Below are 19,146 nucleotides of genomic sequence, written 5' to 3'. Positions count from 1 at the left end.
GATACATGATGGATGCATGGATGGATGGACTAGACAGATGGTAGACGGATGGGTAGAGAGATTGATGAGAGAGAGAGGTGAAGGGAAAGAGAGCTATAGATTGATACACAGAGAGATGGGTGAAGGAAGGAAGGAGGAGAAAAGGGAGGAAAGAGAAGGAGCAATGTGACAGAGTCACTCATGCTAAGACAGACTTTTTCAGCCTCAGCGCTGCCGATATTTGGGGGTACATGACTCTGTGGTGGGGCCGTCCGTCCTGTGCACTGTCCGGTGTTGACCAGCGCCCCTGGGCTCCACCCACCAGGGGCCAGGAGCACCTACCTCCTCCACCTCCCTGGTGACAACGGAAAACGTCTACAGACATTTCCAGACATGCCCTGGGAGGTCCGAATGACTCCCTTTGAAGAACCAACCTTGACACACATTGATGCTACTACTCATCGTACCTCACCTGTTCCTTCCTGCAGAAACCACAAGAACAACACAGGAAAGACCTGCCCCCATGATTCAATTAGCTCCCAGCAGGTGCCTCCCACAATGAGTGGGAATATACCCCAGAGCTTGCTGAAATTATTCAAACCAGGCAATCCGAAGCCTACTACTCATCCCACCTCACCTGTTCCTTCCTGCAGAAACCACAAGAAAGCCTCTCACCCATTTTTTTCTTCCCACGCCTTCTGTCTCCTGAGCTCCCCCGTGGGGCCCTGCCTGATATGACACCTCCCTCTTCCTACTCGTCTCCTGGTCTGTTGACCTTCCTCTCCCTGAATCATAATAAACCCTGTATTTTAAAACCATTCCCTGCCCTGGATTTTCTGGTGGCAGCACCAAGAAGTTGTGCCTGCAGCAGATGTCATTCTGCCGAAGACGACTCGTGTCACTTGACACCAGGATTTATCTGAGGAAGCATCTGCTGCCAACAGCTCCACACACACCAATCACTCTCAACCATACTGAGCAGCAGGGCTCCTTTTGGATATCAAAAAAAGTCATGCAACCGCCATGATTGAAGGATATCACACTGTTCTTAGAATGAGGAGATGCACCACGCCTCCAAAAGCTACTACTCCTTGACTCATAATTTATGACATGTCTGTTTTATTTGCCAAAATGAATGGCGATGCCTTCCGATGAGACATGTATCACACATTCATATGATCGATTCTACGGACTACTCTTGGGGTCGATAAGAATCCATAGTCCCTTGTGGCAATTTGTGACACTTTTCCTTGTTCACGCCTCACATTACGGGTCCACAGGCTTCTGACTGAAGACCTTTCCTTGGCATATCATCATCGACACTCACCGCCCAGTCTACGCACAGCAGTTGAGTTGCTATTTGCCGCACCAGGGACAAGGGTTAAAATCCACTGTGCTCAGTTCAGTGTTACAACTGGAGCACTCAGGAAATCAATGCACGCAACAGTGGTGTGGAAACCCTGCCTGGCATTATTGAAAGAGGCCCAGAGCGGGAGACCTTGCTAGGCAGTAACTGTCAGACATGAAGTAGGTGCTCATGTGCTCATGTGTTCATTTGCTTTTTGAATAGATGCTCCCATCATTCAATGACCTCCCACCAGGCACCTCCCACCACATGTGGGAATTCTGATGGCTTTATAAATAGCCAGTGTGATGACCTATGTCGCGGGCCTGCCCTGACGGGAGAGTCCCTTCTCTCTTCTGAGAAGTTCAGATGGGCCGGGCGCGGTGGCTCAAGCCTGTAATCCCAGCACTTTGGGAGGCCGAGACGGGCGGATCACGAGGTCAGGAGATCGAGACCATCCTGGCTAACACGGTGAAACCCCCTCTCTACTAAAAAAAATACAAAAAAACTAGCCGGGCGAGGTGGCAGGCGCCTGTAGTCCCAGCCACTCGGGAGGCTGAGGCAGGGGAATGGCGTAAACCCGGGAGGCGGAGCTTGCAGTGAGCTGAGGTCCGGCCACTGCACTCCAGCGTGGGCGACAGAGCAAGACTCCGTCTCAAAAAAAAAAAAAAAAAAAAAGAAGTTCAGATGAACATGAGTTCAAGGTGGAGTCAGATCACGGCAGGAAGCCAAGGAGATGTAGTGTATGGCCGTTTGGAGAAACTTCAGCTATGCTCTCTAGGAAGAATTTCCGGTAAGTCAAGGGGATCCGAGTAGACGCTATGATTTGGTTCAGTGGCTCCACACACCTCTGGATTACAAAACGTTCTGGTTCTGGCCAGGGCAGCCTCCTGTAAGAGGTCATCACAGTTGCTATTTATAAGACCATCAGAAGGCCAAGCGTGGTGGCTTATGCCTGTCATCCCAGCATTTTGGGAGCCCAAGTGGGGAGGATCACGAGGTTCAGGAGTTCAAGACCAGCCTGGCCAAGATGGTGAAACCCTGTCTCTACTAAAAATACAAAAATTAGCTGGGTGTGGTGATGTGCATCTGTAGTCCAAGACACTCAGGAGGCTGAGGCGGGAGAATCGCTGGAACCTGAGGGGCAGAGGTCGCAGTGAGCCGAGATCACACCACTGCATTCCAGCCTGAGCGACAGAGTGAGACTCTGTCTCAAAAAGTAAGATCATTGGAGTGTCAAGGAGAAAATTTACCAGCAGGTTGGGGACTGGAGCGAACAGGGGTTACTTGTTAATGAGTTCAAAATTTGCATTTTGCAAACTGAAGAGAGTTCTGAAGATGGATGGTGTCGATGGTTCCACCACTCTATAAATGTACTCAACGCCAGTGTACACTTTAAAAAATGGTCAAGATGGTATGTTTTGCGGTGTGCTAGTTCACCACCATGAAAAGTAATGTTTCGAACACAAATGAAGAGAAAAGCTCATGAGCAAGTCCTAAGTCAGAAAGACATAAAGAAGGCATTGACGGCGGCACCAGGGACCAACAGCTTTCATGTCAGACTTGCTATTTCTTCTGGAATCTACAGGTTTGTCCAGATTTTGCAGTGTTAAGACAGAGCTCTACCACATGCAGAACAGAAAGAAGAGACAAAGCTTATTATATACGTTTACGTGATTGGTTTGCAGTGGGTGCCAGATTGGTGTATGATCTTCCAATGACTTTCTACCATGAGATTGCTGGAAGATGGGGGAAAATGAAATGTCAAATGTGTATTTTCTGGGCAGTAGGGCAGACACCGTGCACAAAGAATGTCCTCCAGGCTTTCTTCAGTTCCTAAAAAATCAACAGGCTTTACAAATGCGTCACTGCCCAAGACTGCTGTGTAAGGACTCACACATCTTTTGCGTTTGATCTTTCAAGCAACACAGCGAAGGCAGCAAAGGAGGTCTTCTGACTTCCGTTTTCCGTACGGAGGAGTTCAGACGCACACTTGGGAACATCTCATGCTACTGTGTCCATGTCGACAGCTCTGCAGAGCGGTGCGCTGGTCTGCACGCAAAATTAAGTTGGCATCGAGCTCCAACAATGAATGAAGGGTACGTTTCTTTGGCCACTTTAGTCAGAGCCTCTGTCCCCTGAGGGCTACTTAGGGGCCTTAGGGAACGAGCTTCGGAAGCACCTGTTACAGACAGGCAGAACGCTGCAGGAGGGATGCCTGCCATTCCACCGCGTCTGCCCACGCCGTGCTGGTCCATTGTAATGAGCACGGGCATGAGAGCTCACAACAGCAGAAGCCCCAGGCAGCAGAGCGAGCAGCCTCCAACCTGATGTGTGCTGCTGTGCACAGGCAGGATTTCCAGACACATCCTGCTTTCCAGCCGCTGCCTCAGACGAAAAGCGGGCAGCTGCATGCCTTTGGAATAGAGAACAAGGTGAAACGGTTTTAAGCGATGCTTTCCAGCTCATGCAAGGCTGTGCTTCGTTCCTACTGAGAGTCTTTCTCGAGTCTGTCTTCCAGGAGGCAGGTGAAGGCGAGAGGTGCTTGGAGGTCATTTTAAACAGCAAAGTCACAAAGAAAAAGCCTAAGAAGACAAGAAGTGCGGCAACGAAGAGAAAGCAAAAAGAATACTTTTATTTGTTTGTTTTTTAGAGTGTGAGAACTGAAGTCACAAGACAGAGCCTTTCTGTCTTGGATGTCAGCTAGGAGTGTGTGTGTGTGTGTGTGTGTGTGTGTGTGTGTGTGTGTGTCGGGTGACTCGAATATTCTCCTGTCCAGTGCATGTCTGTGAGGGACCCAGGAAGCACCTTCAGTATTGATCTGGGGTGACAAATCAATTTTAGTGAGCAGGGGAATTCACGAATTCGCCATGTGCAGATAATGGCCACGCGTACGTCTGCTTTTGAGAACTGTCTGTTCAAGACAAGCGGCCAACAAACGTACGAAGAAATGCTCAGCGTCACGAACGATCAGGCAAACGCAAGTCAAAACCACAATGTGATACCATCTCGCTCCCGCAAGAACGGCCAGAACCCAAACATCAAAAAATAACAGATGTGGGTGTGGATGCGGTGAACTCACACAGTCACTAGAAAAGCAGTGTGGTGACTTTTTAAAGAACTACCATGTGATCCAGCAGTGCCAGTACTGGGTATTCACCCAGAGGAAAAGAAGTCATTATATGAAAAAGATACTTATGCACGCATTTTGTTTTCTTTTTTAGACAGAGTCTTGTTCTATTGCCAGGTTGGAGTGCAGTGGCATGATCTCGGCTCACTGCAACCTCCCCCTCCTGGGTTCAAGCAATTCTCCTGCCTCAGCCTCCCAAGTAGCTGGGACTACAAGCGTATGCCACCATGCCCAGCTAATTTTTGTATTTTTAGCAGAGACGGGGCTTCGCCATGTTGGCCGGGCTGGTCTTGAACTTCTGACCTCGTGATCTGGCTGCCTCAGCCTCCCAAAGTGCTGGGATGACAGGCGTGAGTCACCGCGCCCGGCCAAGTACAGTAATTTTTATCCAACTCCATTCCTGCGTCTGAGTAAGGAGCCAACATCCCGCCTTTTTCTTTTCTTTGAGTGCTGTCTTTGTGCAGCAGATTGTCTCCACATCTCCTCCAACAAAGAAAAGGCGGAAGTTGGAAAATAACAACTAAGAGCTTAGTGGCCTCTCTGCATGATTCCCTCACAGCGTTTTGTCCCAAAGCTTCTTGGAACCCGCTGTTCACCGCAGGACGTCTTGGGGAAACAGTCTCTGTCTCATCCGCCTTATCTGTCAGGCAAATGCCAAATTCTTCCTTCTCTACGACAAGGAAGTTGTGCTCCGCTGTTAAAATGAGGAATGTCTGGAATTCAGGGGTCGGCTGAAGTCACACCCAGGAGTAAAAGAAACACTTAACATTCTCTACGTGCAAGCCTTGGTTCCCAAAATGCCCTCCTTTAAGTTCACGTTGCCTGAACAATAAAGACGTGGGATTAACACAGCCAAATGAATCTCTTTCATAGAGGTAGCATGGGCTTGCAGTATGCATTATTTACCTATTGCATGGAGGTAGCATGGACTTGCATTGTGTATTATGTATCTATTGCATAGACGTAGCATGGACTTGACTTATATATTATGTATCTATTGCACAGACGTAGAATGGACCTGCATTGTGTATTATGTATCTATTGCATAGATGTAGCATGGACTTGCCTTATATATTATGTATCTATTGCACAGACGTAGAATGGACCTGCATTGTGTATTATGTATCTATTGCATAGATGTAGCATGGACTTGCCTTATATATTATGTATCTATTGCACAGACGTAGCATGGGCTTGCATTATGTATCAGGTACCTATTGCATAGATGTAGCATGGGCTTGCATTATGCATTATTTACCTATTGCATGGAGGTAGCATGGACTTGCATTGTGTATTATGTATCTATTGCATAGACGTAGCAAGGACTTGCCTTATATATTATGTATCTATTGCACAGACGTAGCATGGGCTTGCATTATGTATCAGGTACCTATTGCACAGATGTAGCATGGACTTGCACTATGTATTATGTATCTCTTGCACAGATGTGGCACGGACTTGCATTATATATTATGTACCTATTGCACAGAGGTAGCATGGACTTGCGTTATATATTATGTATCTATTGCGTAGATGTAGCATGGACTGGCATCATGTATTATGTACCTATTGCATAGACATTGCATGGACTTGTATTATGTACCTATTGCACAGACGTAGCATGCACTTGTATTATGTATCTATTGCATACATGTTGCATGGACTGGCATTACGTACTATGTACCTATTGCATAGACACTGCATGGACTTGTATTATGTACCTATTGCACAGACGTAGCATGCACTTGTATTATGTATCTATTGCATACATGTTGCATGGACTGGCATTACGTACTATGTACCTATTGCATGGAGGTAGCAAGGACTTGCATTATATATTATGTATCTATTGCAGAGACGTTGCATGGACCTGCATTATTTATTATGTATCTACTGCATAAACGTAGCATGGACCTGCAGCTCTGTGCTCCACGGAAGGCATCACGGTGGCAGCTTCTATTCTCAATACCGGGTGCTGGACATCCCCAGATCCTCTGGAATCATTTCCTGTATCTATGTGCATGACCGCGCCTCATCCCTGAATGCTGCCCGATGCTGCGGCTTTGGTGTCTCTGTGATGATTCACACTGACAGATTTAAATCCCTAGGAGCGGCACCTCCGGTCCTGCAGGCGGGAAGGACAGACTCAGCGCCTGCTGGAACGTGACCAGAATGCATGCAGAGCTCAGAATGCATGCAGGGCTAGGGGTCAGCACCATGGTGTAGACAGGTGTGTGTATGTGTGTGTGCGCGTGTACGCACGTGTGTCTGCTACGTTACGGTCAGGGGAGTCGTTCTGATCATTTTTTACATGCAAAGAAAACCTCGTTCTATAGTAGTGATTCTCATCTGGGACTGGTTCTGTTCCCTACCCACCCCCCGCCCCACACACACACCCCGGGACACTTGGCAATATCTAGGGACATTTTTGGCCATCATAACAAGGTAGGGATGCTATGGGCATCTAGTGGGTGGAGACCCGGGATGCTGTACAGCACAGCCCTTTAATTATCCATCCCCACAAGGCAATAGTGTTGAGGTCAAGAAACTCTGGTTTAGCATGAGAGGCTCTATCTGTTTGTGTCTCATGTGGCCATCACCTAGCATCCATCTGTACCTACCTATCAATTTTCTTGTCTGTCTATCTATCTATCTATCTATCTATCATCTATCCATCCATCCATCCTTCTATCATTAATCTATCATCTATCATCTACCTATTTAACCATCATCTATCTATCATCTATCATCACCATCATGTGTCTAACTATATCATCACCATCATCTATCTATCCACCTACCACTTACCTATCCATCCATCCACCCACCTATCATCTATCTATCCATCCACCCATCTATCTATCTGTGGCAGTGGTTTGCAACCAAGGAAAATTCTGCCCTTCAGGACATACTGCATAACATCTAAGGGCATCTTTAGTTGTCACCACCTGATGGAGGAGATCCTGGCCTCTGCTGTGTGGATCCCAGGGACGCTGCTCAACACCTTACAATGCCCAGGATGGCCCAACCACAGAGAGTCCTCCAGTCTGAAATGTCAGTGAGTGATAATGAAGTTGAGAAACTCTGACATCAAGGTAATGCCTGGGCATAAGAGATTCTATCTGTCTGTCTATTTAATTATCAATCGTCTACCAATGCATCAACCATCTGTCCTTCTTTCAATCTATCATATCCTATCTATGCAGCTATCTATCCTGTTTATCATCTGTGTCTCTCTCTATCCTCTGTCTATCCAGCATCTGTTCACCTATCATTTATCATCTCTGAATCTCTTTATCAATAATCTTTATCCGTGTATCATCTATCTGTATCTATCCAGCTATCGCTATCATTTATCTGTCTATGACAGTGGTTTTCAATTGGAGGTGATTTTTCTCCCCTGCGGTCACTGGGGAATATCTGAGGACAGCTTCGTTTGTCACAACTGTGGGGGTGCTCCTGGTATCTGGTGGGTGGAGTCCAGGGGCGCTGCGCGACTCCCTACAGCGAACAGGACAGCCCCTCTGCAGAGAATCCTCCAGCCCACACACGCCAGCCGTGCTGAGGCTGAGAAACTTTGTTTCAGAAAATGAAAGCATCTTAAGAGACTCCATTTTTGATGCAAAAACAGCAAACTTGGTGATACCTCCCCTCCCCTCGAAAGTGGAAGTTTCAGCACAAAACTGTCACTGAAGCAGCCTCTGTCTCAAAAGCTCAACTTAAACCCCCATGACCTTGGAGTCACCACCTTCGCTGGAAGGTACCATTTCCGGGCAAGTGGGTCACCGCCTTGGCTGGAAGGTACCATTTCCGGGCAAGTGGGTCACCGCCTTGGCTGGAAGGTACCATTTCCGGGCAAGTGGGTCACCGCCTTGGCTGGAAGGGGTCACCGCCTTGGCTGGAAGGTACCATTTCCGGGCAAGTGGGTCACCGCCTTCGCTGGAAGGTACCATTTCCGGGCAAGTGGGTCACCGCCTTCGCTGGAAGGTAACGTTTCCGGCCTTGGGTGGAAGGTACCATTCCTGGGCTAGTGGGTCACTGCCTTCATTGGAAGGTACCATTTCCGGGCAAGGGGGTCACCGCCATGGGTGGAAGGTACCATTTCCGGGCAAGTGCGTCACCGTCGCGGGGGGGAAGGTACCATTTCTGGGCAAAGGGGTCACCGGTTTTGCTGGAAGGTACCATTCCCGGGCAAGGGGGTCACCACCTTGGGTGGAAGGTACCATTCCCAGGCAACTGGGACCCCACTGTGAGATCTTATATCTGTCAGGCCTCTGAGTCAAAGCTCAGCCATTATAACCCCTGTGACCTGCACAAATACATCCAGTTGGCCTGCAGGAGCGAAGAAGTCTGCAGCAAAGAAAAAAAAACTACAAAGAAGTAAAACAGCCAGTTCCTGCCTTAACTAAAATTACAATATTTTACTATGGCGACTTGCCCCTGCCCTACCTTAGTTGATCAATCAACTCTGTGATGTTCTTCTGGACAACGAGTCTTATGATCTGTCCACCATGCACCTTACAACCCCCTCCTCCGCTAACAACAGATACCTTTGGTTGTAATTTTCTATTACCTGCCCAACTCCTATAAAGCCACCCCCTTCCCCATCCCCCTTTGCTGACTCTCTTTTCCGACTCAGCCCACTGGCACCCAAGTGAATAAACAGCTTTATTGCTCACACAAAGCCGTTTGGTGGTCTTTTCACACGGACGCGCCTGACGCCTCTCCAGCAGTACTTCCTGCAGAACCCTGATCTTTTTCAAAAATCCACCACTTCAAAATGTATTGTGTGGAGGGCTTCAGGATGGAAGGAGTCTCCTCTCCTAAGCTTTGGGGGAGGAAGGGCTGAAAGTGATCGCTGAAGCCCCCTCTACGCCACCCAGCTTTCCCTTATAAAGGAGATCCTATGCCGAGTTTGGATAAGGTATTATAGACCCACAGGTGCATGCCTTTGCTTGGAGCTATTGCATCTCAATTGTAAGGTTTTATTTAATTTGAAGGCCCTTCTTTTTCCTTTGCTTTTGTCTTTTGTTTGTTTTGTTTTGTTTTTCTCTCTAGCTTATCATTCATACTGACAGATCCTGAGATCCACTGTGACCTGTGGAATTTTCAAAGGACAGCGCTAAAACCTCTGCTTGGGAGGCAGGTCAGGGCATCAGTGATTAATGTGGTTTGCAGCAAACTCCCGGAGGGGCAGGGCTCTGACGGCAGGCTCTGTGTCTGTGCCCTTGGACAGAGGCTCAACCCCCGCGTCTGGGACTTTGAACTCAGAAATGATGTGTCCATGTGAAAGTGGCTAAATTAATTTCTGAGGGACCAGCAAACACTGCGGGGCAGCTGATAGGAAACTGATAGAAATTTGAAATGGAAATCCAAGAAGGAGAGCCGCGGGGGAGGAAGAGGGGAGCGGGGAAGGAGGAGAAGAGAGGAATCCTCACAGCAAGGGAGGGAAAGAGAGGAGCAGGAACATGCTGGGGTGCGCGGCGCAGCTGATTTTCTCCAACACACAGTTTTGCGAGCTCTCCTTCCGTGCAAGGAGACCTTGTGTGTTTGTGTCCTGATAGATTTCAGTGCTGGACCATATTAAGGCCAAGGAGAAACTCAGGCCATAGTAAGAAATGTCCAGCGTGTGGGGCAATTTCTTCTAAATTGGATGAGCCCATTTGGAGGACTGCCTGAGCCCAGGAGTTTCAGACCAGCCTGGGCAATGTAGCGAGACCCCATCTCTACAGAGACCCCATCTCTACAATACGGAGCCTCTTAAACGTGCATCATGGCCACCTGGACAGGGTGAGATTTGGGGGGCAGGTGCATGTCCAGTGCCCACAGCACTAAGCTGCTTTAGGTGACTTCAAGCAAAACCAACAGATGGGCCCGCAGTCCTAGAGGTCAGAACTCCAAAATGGGTCTCCCCGGGGTAAAATCCAGGTGTTAGCATGGCTGGTTCCTTCTGGTTACTCTAAGGGAGAACCCATTTTCCGACCATTTCTGTCTTCTATGGAATGCATTCCTTTTTTTCTTTTTGAGATGGAGTCTCGCCCCATCCCCCAGGCTAGAGTGCAATGGCGCAATCTCGGCTCACTGCAACCTCCGCCTCCCAGGTTCAAGCGATTCTCCTGCCTCAGCCTCCCAAGTAGCTGGGACTACAAGCACCCGCCACCACACCCGGCTAATTTTTGTATTTTTAGTAGACATGGGGGTTTCACCATCTTGGCCAGGCTGGTCTGGAACTCCTGACCTTGTGATATGCCTGCCTTGGCCTCTCAAAGTTCTGGGATTACGGGCGTAAGGCACCGCACGTGACGTAATTTTTATTAATAATGGTTTTGAGTATCCACTGTCCCATCTGGTTATAGATAGAGGAATGGCAGAGTATGAATAGGTGGATGTGGTTACTCTGTTGAAACGCGAAGAACAACCTTTCTGGGAACTGCAGAGGGTAGGTAATTGCAACTCCCTTCTGTCTTCCAGGTGCTATGTCTCTGGACACACCTTGGGATATATTTTCTTCTCTGTCTTTCCAGTCAGGTCCACATAAAACACTAGGCAAGAATCTTAGATGGGAAAATAATGACAAAGTAACCAGTGACCCGAGGCAGGGGTATGGAAAGGAGAGAGACTTCCCCGGAGTTGGCGTTCATTTCCCACCATAAAAGCAGGGTGCAATTTTTATAAGCACCCGTGGGTGCAGACACCACCTCCTTCTTTCCAAAAGGAGTACCTTCCAATCCACGGGAAGGCAAGAAAAAGGGGTGGACCGTTGCCTCATGTGAAAACTTGGCTGCACCTTTGGAGAAATGTCTGTTCATATCCTTTGCCACGTTTTGGTGGGGTTGTTTGTTTTTGTGTTGTTGTTGTAAATTTGTTTAAATTCCTTGTAGATTCTGGATATTAGACCTTTGTCAGATGGATAGATTGCAAAAATCTTCTCCCATTCTGTAGGTTGGCTGTGCAGCCAACAAACATATGAAGTAAAGCTCATCATCACTGGTTATGAGAGAAATGCACATCAAAAGCACAATGAGATGCCATCTCAGGCCCGTTCGAATGGCGGTTATTAAAAAGTCAGGAAACAACAGATGCTGGAGAGGATGTGGAGAAATAGGAACACTTTCACACTGTTGGTGGGAGTGACAATTAGTTCAACCATTATAGAAAACAGTATGGCGATTCCTCAAGTATCTAGAACCAGAAATAGTATTTGACGCAGCAATGCTATTACTGTGTATGTACCCAAAGGATTATAAATCATTTTACTATAAAGACGCATGCACACATATGTTTACTGCAGCACTATTCACAATAGCAAAGACTTGGAACCAACCCAAATGCCCATTAATGATAGACTGGATAAAGAACGTGTGGCACATATACACCATGGAATACTCTGCAGCCATAAAAAAGAATGAGTTCATGTCCTTTGCAGGGACATGGATGAAGCTGGAAACCATCATTCTCAGCAAACGAACACAGGAACAGAAAACCAAACACCACATGTTCTCACTCATAAGTGGGAGTTGAACAATGAGATCACACGGACACAGGGAGGGGAACATCACACACCGGGGCCTGCCAGGGGGCTGGGTTCTGGGGAGGGAGAGCATTAGGGCAAATGCCTAATGCATGCCGGGCTTAAAACCTAGATGATGGGTTGACAGGCACAGCAAAGCACCATGGCGCATGTACACCTATGTAACAAACTTCCACGTTCTGCACATGTATCCCAGAACTTAAAAAAAAAAAAAAAAACAAACCTAAAACTTAACTGCACCTCCAATGCATATTACCAAGTGAAAGAAGGCAGTTTCCAAGAGGTACTTACTGCATGAAGGCATGTATATGTCTTTGTGGACTCGGCAAATACTGAGACAAAAAGCAGACCCGTGGTGGCCAGAGGTTAGGGCAGAGGATCGGGGTTGACGGCGGATGGACAAGGTGCGGGAATTCTCTGCGGTCATGGACTTGTTCTGAATCCTGACAGGCTCTTGGGTCCCGGAATGCATCCACGTATTCAAACTTACCACGGTGCACCAACCAAGAAAGAATGGCAACCAAGAAAGAGCGCAGGCTTGCCGTGTACTACGAGACGAGGCTTTGCAATGACCTACCCTGTGCCATTCCCAGGAAGGCTGTTCTCGGCGTTTCCACAGAGTAACCACGTCCCTCTTACGAGGCTGAAGATGGGATTCCCACAGGAGCCAGCCATGGCCCTGCTGGGTCTATACACCCCCGCCCTCAAACTGGGACTCGAAGCGACACTCACACACCTGTGTTCACAGGAGCGTTACTCACAATAGCCCCAACGTGGAAGGCCCCCCAAGTGGGGACCAAGTGACCAAGTGGTCACTGGCAGACGAATACGTAAGCAAAATGTGGTCTGTCTATATGGTGGAATACTATTCCGCCTTTAAAAAGGACAGACACTCTGGTCAAGCGTTGACAAACCGTGACGACGTTACGCCGAGTACAAGAAACCAGTCATAAAAAGGAAAAATACTCTATGACGCCACTTGAAAGAGGTTCTCAGAGTCGTCACATTGGGATCAACAGAGAGAAAGTAGAATGGATCCGGCGCGGTGGCTCATGCCTGGAATCCCAGCACTTTGGGAGGCCGAGGCGGGTCGATCACCTGAGGTCAGGAGTTCGAGACCAGCCTGGCCAACATGGTGAAACCTTGTCTGTATTAAAAATGGTACCTGTCATCCCAGCTACTGGGGAGGCGGAGGCAGAATTGCTTGAACCTGGGAGGCAGAGGTTGCAGTGAGCTGAGATCGTGCCACTGCACTCCAGCCTGGGTGACAGAGCAAGACTCTGTCTCAAATAAAAAAAAAAAAAGAGTTAAAATGGTAAATTTCATGTTATGCATATTTTATCATAATTCATTTTTTAATTAAAAAAGACACCTAAGTGCAAAACTTCAGAGAGAGCATACAGTCACCCTTAGGGTTAGGAACTAAATACTGGAAGTGCTGTCTGCATTGCTTTGTATGTCATCGCTTTAAAAGGTTTATCTACGCGTGGTGCAGCATCAGCGGCATCCATAATGGGTACATACAATGTGGGTACACCTGAAGACGTGCCCTGGGGTACAAGCTACAGTGCTTTGCTGACAAAGGTGTGTACCAAACCTGGAGACCGCAGGTGCAGCAGCACCCCACACCTCACTCTCAGCGACTGGTCCAGAATCGAGCTGAGAATCTAGCTGAATCGAGTGGAATCTAGCTCCAGAACTGAGCTGAAACTGCTGCCAAGAAGTTTTGGTTGGAGAAAGGCCAAGCCTGTAATTGTCACTGGGTGCTTGACAAAGGCCAGCCCTGACGTCTCCCATCCCCAAATCACTCTCCCCGGAGTAGGTATGGAATCGGCTCTATGCAGACGTGGGAACTGCTTCTTAGCGAGGGTTGGTGGATCCCGGCCAGCATGGGGGCTACCAGGTGGAGGCCGGTGGGATTTTATAGCCACCAGCTTCTCCTCTAGGCCTCTGCATCTCAGACCTGGGAGACGCCCAGATTCCTGCCCCTCCGCACTTGGAAAGGGAGAAACCTCTCCTTTGAAGAGTAAGCAGCGGCGCTCTGGGGCTGCTGTGGATCTCAGGGGCGTTTTCTCTTTCTTGTCTTGTTTTGGTCTGGAAGACAGTGATAATTCACTTGGAATTTTAATGTGTTCTCCAGTTATGCAATTTTAAAATCTTGCGCATATAGTTTTAAATGTGTGTCAAGGTTGGTTCTTCAAAGGGAGTGATTCGGACCTCCCAGGGCATGTCTGGAAATGTCTGCAGACGTTTTCCGTTGTCACCAGGGAGGTGGAGGAGGTAGGTGCTCCTGGCCCCTGGTGGGTGGAGCCCAGGGGCGCTGGTCAACACCAGACAGTGCACAGGACGGACGGCCCCACCATAGAGTCGTGCACCCCCAAATATCGGCAGCGCTGAGGCTGAAAAAGTCTGTCTTAGCATGAGTGACTCTCTCACAGTGCTCCTTCTCTCTTCTCCCTTTTCTCCTCCTTCCTTCCTTCACCCATCTCTCTGTGTATCAATCTATAGCTCTCTTTCCCTTCACCTCTCTCTCTCATCAATCTCTCTACCCATCCGTCTACCATCTGTCTAGTCCATCCATCCATGCATCCATCATGTATCTATCCATCCATCAATCATCTACCATCTATCCATCCATCCATCCATCCATTTTTCTACCATCTATGTATCTAGTGTATCTCACTATCCATCTATCATCTATCTATCCATCTATCTATCTATCATGTCCCCATCTGTGCCTCTGCATCCCAGACCAAGAGAGATGCCCAGCTTCCTGCCCCTTGGCACTCAATGATAGAGAAGACAGGCTGGGAAACCTCTGTCTTCTATCTATTACCTAGGTATCTGTGTATCTATCCATTCATCCATTCACATATCCATCCATCCATCCATCCATCCATCCATCCATCCATCCATCCATCCATCCATCCATATAATCTGTCTATCCGTCTATCTGTATTTATTTATCTAGCTAGCTGTCATCTATCTATTTATCTCCCTATCTATATCTATTTATCCACCTAGGTATCCATCCATCCATCCATTTCTCTATCATCTATGTATCTATCCATCCACCTATTGTCTACCTATCTACCCATCCATTTCTCTATTATCTATCTATCCATCCATCCACCTATTGTCTACCTATCTACCCATCCATTTCTCTATTATCTATGTATCTATCTATCTATCCATCCATCCATTGTCTACCTATCTACCCATCCATTTCTCTATTATCTATCTATCTATCAATCATCTATGTATCTGTAATCCATCTACCATCTATCTATCTACCTATCTACCCATCCTCCTATCTATCTATCTATTCTCTCTCTCTCTGTCTCTCTAATCCATCTATCATCTATGGCAGTGGTTTGCAACCAGGCACAATGTTACTTCCCAAAGGGCACTTGCTGATGTCTGGAGACAGCTTTGGTCATCCTGACCCTGGGGTGGAGGGTGTGCTTCTGGCATCTCCTGGGTAGAGGCCCCCAGGTTGCTGCTCAATGCCCTCTAGTGCACAGGACGGCCCCACCACAGATAACCATCCGGCCCCAAATACCAACACTTCCCACATGGCCGATACTTTGAGCCAATCACGTCGTCCCATAAACGTTATACATTTGTACATATTCATGAAACAAATCTGTGAAAAAGCCGAGGTCTAGGTGCCTGGCCACTTGCTGCTGTTTACTGCTCCGTCCTGGCCTCCAGCGGGTCGTTTATACGCTCTCTGAAATGCATCCATTCCTTTGTTTGGTATATCAATGCTCCATTCACCATTTTCCAAGCAGAAAGCTGCCATTATTCCTGCCTGGTGACACGCTGTCACTTTTGCAGGGGAATTATTCTGTGTATATAACTTAACGGTGAGCCGTCTGTCCTAATACCTAAGGCATATTCTGTAAGCAATCCTTGTACCTTTGGCAGCTGCCTGAGTTCTGTTCATCATCCAGGACACTTTGACGACTTCCTCCAGCCACAGGAAGGGCACACCACAATTTATGCCGCCTCCTTGGAGGCCCTGAATTCCAAAACATCGATCGCTGTATTTTTTAGTCCGCTTTGGCACTTATAAAAATTTCCATGGCTAGAATTTCAAAGACTTGCAGAAAATGAAGACACTGAATTGGATCAATTCATTTCCATTTTGAAGGTTGCTGGGTACACTTCACCAACTCCTTCTCCCTTATCCTTTAGAACGAGGGTGCTGGAGCTTTCAGGGAAGCAGGACTTTTTGCTAGAAATGAGCTTTAAAATCTGCTTGCCTGGGTCAGGATACCTGAAGGTCAAAGAAGAAGGTGAAGCCACATGGAAGTCATTTATATTCCAATATATGGCCTGGGTTACTTTAAGGACCACCCAGGAGATGGGGGAATGAGGCTTGGCTCTCAGCCAGGCAAAACTGTGAGATTACATTGGCTAGATGCTACATGTTTATACACTAAGAAGGGTAAGAACCAGCATCGTAGGAAGACAGGCTAAGACCTTGAAGAGGTAGCTGTTTTCCTTCCCCCTTCCCCCCTTCCCCCCTTCCTCCCTTTCCTCCTTCCCTCCTTCTCTCTCTCTCTCTCTCTCTTTTTGATACAGAGTCTTGCTCTGTCGCCCAGGCTGGAGTGCACTGGTGCCATCTTGGCTCACCGCAACCTCCACCTCCCGGGTTCAAGTGATTCTCCTGCCTCAGCCTCCCGAGTAGCTGGGATGACAGGCTCCCGCCCCCACGCCCGGCTAATTTCTGTATTTTTAGTAGAGACGGGGTTTCACCATCTTGGCCAGGCTGGTCTTGAACTCCCGACCTCATGATCCACCTGCCTCAGCCTCCCAAAGGGTTGGGAGAAGATATGTGAGCCCCCACGCCTGGCCCATGGCTGTTTTTCTGTCTGGGGCATTGACTTGACAGGAAAATTAACTATTTGACAGCTTCATGTCTGAAGGTCAAGATGTGATTCCATGGAGCATGTCTCAAAAGCCCCATCCGAGGTACCCAGTATTGGAACATTCCGGATGAAAATACAATCATGTGTCTTGCTTTTCTTTTCTCTTTTCTTTTTTCTTCCTTCCTTCCTTTCTTTCCTTTCTTTCCCTTCCCTCCCCTCCCCTCCTCTTCTCTCTCTCTCTTTCATCTTTTGACAGTTTTGCTTTTGGTCGCCCAGCCTGCAGTGCAACGACACAATCTTGGCTCACTGCAACCTCCGCCTCCCAGATTCAAGCGATTCTCCTGCCTCAGCCTCCTGAGTCCCTGGCATTACAGGCACCCGCTACCACGCCCGGCTAATTTTTTGTATTTTTAGTAGAGACAGGGTTTTGCTATGTTGGCCAGGCTGGTCTTGAACACCTGAACTCAGTTGATCTGCCTGCCTGGGCCTCCCAAAGTCCTGGGATTACAGGTGTGAGCCACCACGCCTGGCCATGTGTTGCTTAATGATGGGGATACATTCTGGGAAATGTGTGATCAGGGGATTTCATCGCTGTGCAGAAATTGTAGTGCACACTCACACAAATCTAGGTGGTACAGCCTGCCACACACCTAGGCTATATGGTACTGCCCGTTGCCCTTAGACTACAAACCGAATTCCAGTGTAAACCAAAAATAAAATTCTAAGCCCCCAGCCATCTGAACGGGTCCCTCCTCTTGGTCAATGGCATTCCAAAGTTAAGCTGAACCAGTAGTTCAGGGGCCGGGGGTGGTGGCACACACCTGTAATCCCAGCACTTTGGGAGGCCGAGGCAGGTGGATCCTGAGGTCAGGAGTTCATGACCAACCTGGCCAACATGGTGAAACCTCGTGTCTACTAAAAACACAAAAAAATTAGCTGGGTGTGGTGGTGTGCACCTGTAATCTCAGCTACTCGAGAGGCTGAGGTAGGAGAATCACTTGAACCCAGGAACAGAAGTTGCAGCGAGCCGAGATGGTGCCACTGCACTCCAGCCTGGGCGACAGGGCGAGACTCTGTCTCAAACCAACCAACCAACCAACCAACAAAAAAAGAAACAGCTAGTTCAGGCCACTGATGGAAGCGTGGGTCCACACGTCTCCTAATACCCTCCTCCTTTGTGGAAGTCAGGAAAAGGCGAGCTGCATTCACATCAGCATAGACCTTCACTGTGGTAAGAAACGGTGATATAATCTACCGAAGCCTGCTACCTAGAGGCTTCACCTGCACGATGACACCTTGGTTTCCACAACCCCGTATCCAACGCAGCCATCCTCCTTGATAATAACTCTTTCCACCACCAACTGCCAATCAATCAGAATTTTTTTTTTCTTTTAACATGGAGCCTCGCTCTGTCGCCCAGGCTGAAGTGCAGTGGCACGACCTCAACTCACTGCAACCCCTACCTCTTGGGTTCAAGGGATGCTCCTGCCTCAGCAGGAGCTGGGACTACAGGCATCCATCACCACGCCTGGCTATCGTTTTGTTTGTTTGTTTTGTATTTTTAGTAGAAAATGTTTAAATCTACCCATGATCTGGAAGGAACCAACGTACATGTATTGACGGATGTCTCATTAAAATGTATAAAACCAGGCTGTGCCTAACCGTGTTGAGCACATGTCATCAGGACCTGCGGAGCCTGTGTGACAGGTGCATCCTTAAGCTGGGCTAAATAAATGTTCTAAATTTTTATTGAGACCTGCCTCAGGTACTTTTTTTTAAATGGTTTTTCCGGACACATACATACCTATGATAAAGTTTAATTTATTAATTGGGCACAGTAAGGAATTAACAGTAACTAATAATTGGCTTTTTTTTTTTTTTGATATGGAGTCTCGCTGTGTTGCCCAGGCTGGAGTGCACTGGTGCAATGCCGGCTCACTGCAACCTCCGCCTCCCGGGTTCAAGCAATTCTTCTGCCTTAGCTTCCTGAGTAGCTGGGATTACAAGCACTCACCACCACGCCCAGCTAATTTTTGTGTTTTGAGTAGAGACAAGGTTTCACCGTATTGGCCAGGCGGGTTGCCAACTCCTCACCTCGTGATCCACCCACCTCAGCCTCCCAAAGTGCTGGGATTACAGGTGTGAGGCACCGCATCCAGCCCAACAGTAATAATAAAATAGAAAAATGGTAACTACATGCCAGCATCACGACTCTTGTGCACTGGAGCCATTACGAAGTATAAGGGTTACTTGAACGTAAGCACCACGATACGGCCACAGTTGA

Source organism: Colobus angolensis, unplaced genomic scaffold, assembly GCF_000951035.1.
Source record: "Colobus angolensis palliatus isolate OR3802 unplaced genomic scaffold, Cang.pa_1.0 Scaffold277, whole genome shotgun sequence".
Taxonomy (NCBI): Eukaryota; Metazoa; Chordata; class Mammalia; order Primates; family Cercopithecidae; genus Colobus; species Colobus angolensis.
Note: the sequence above shows the minus strand (reverse complement) of the source record.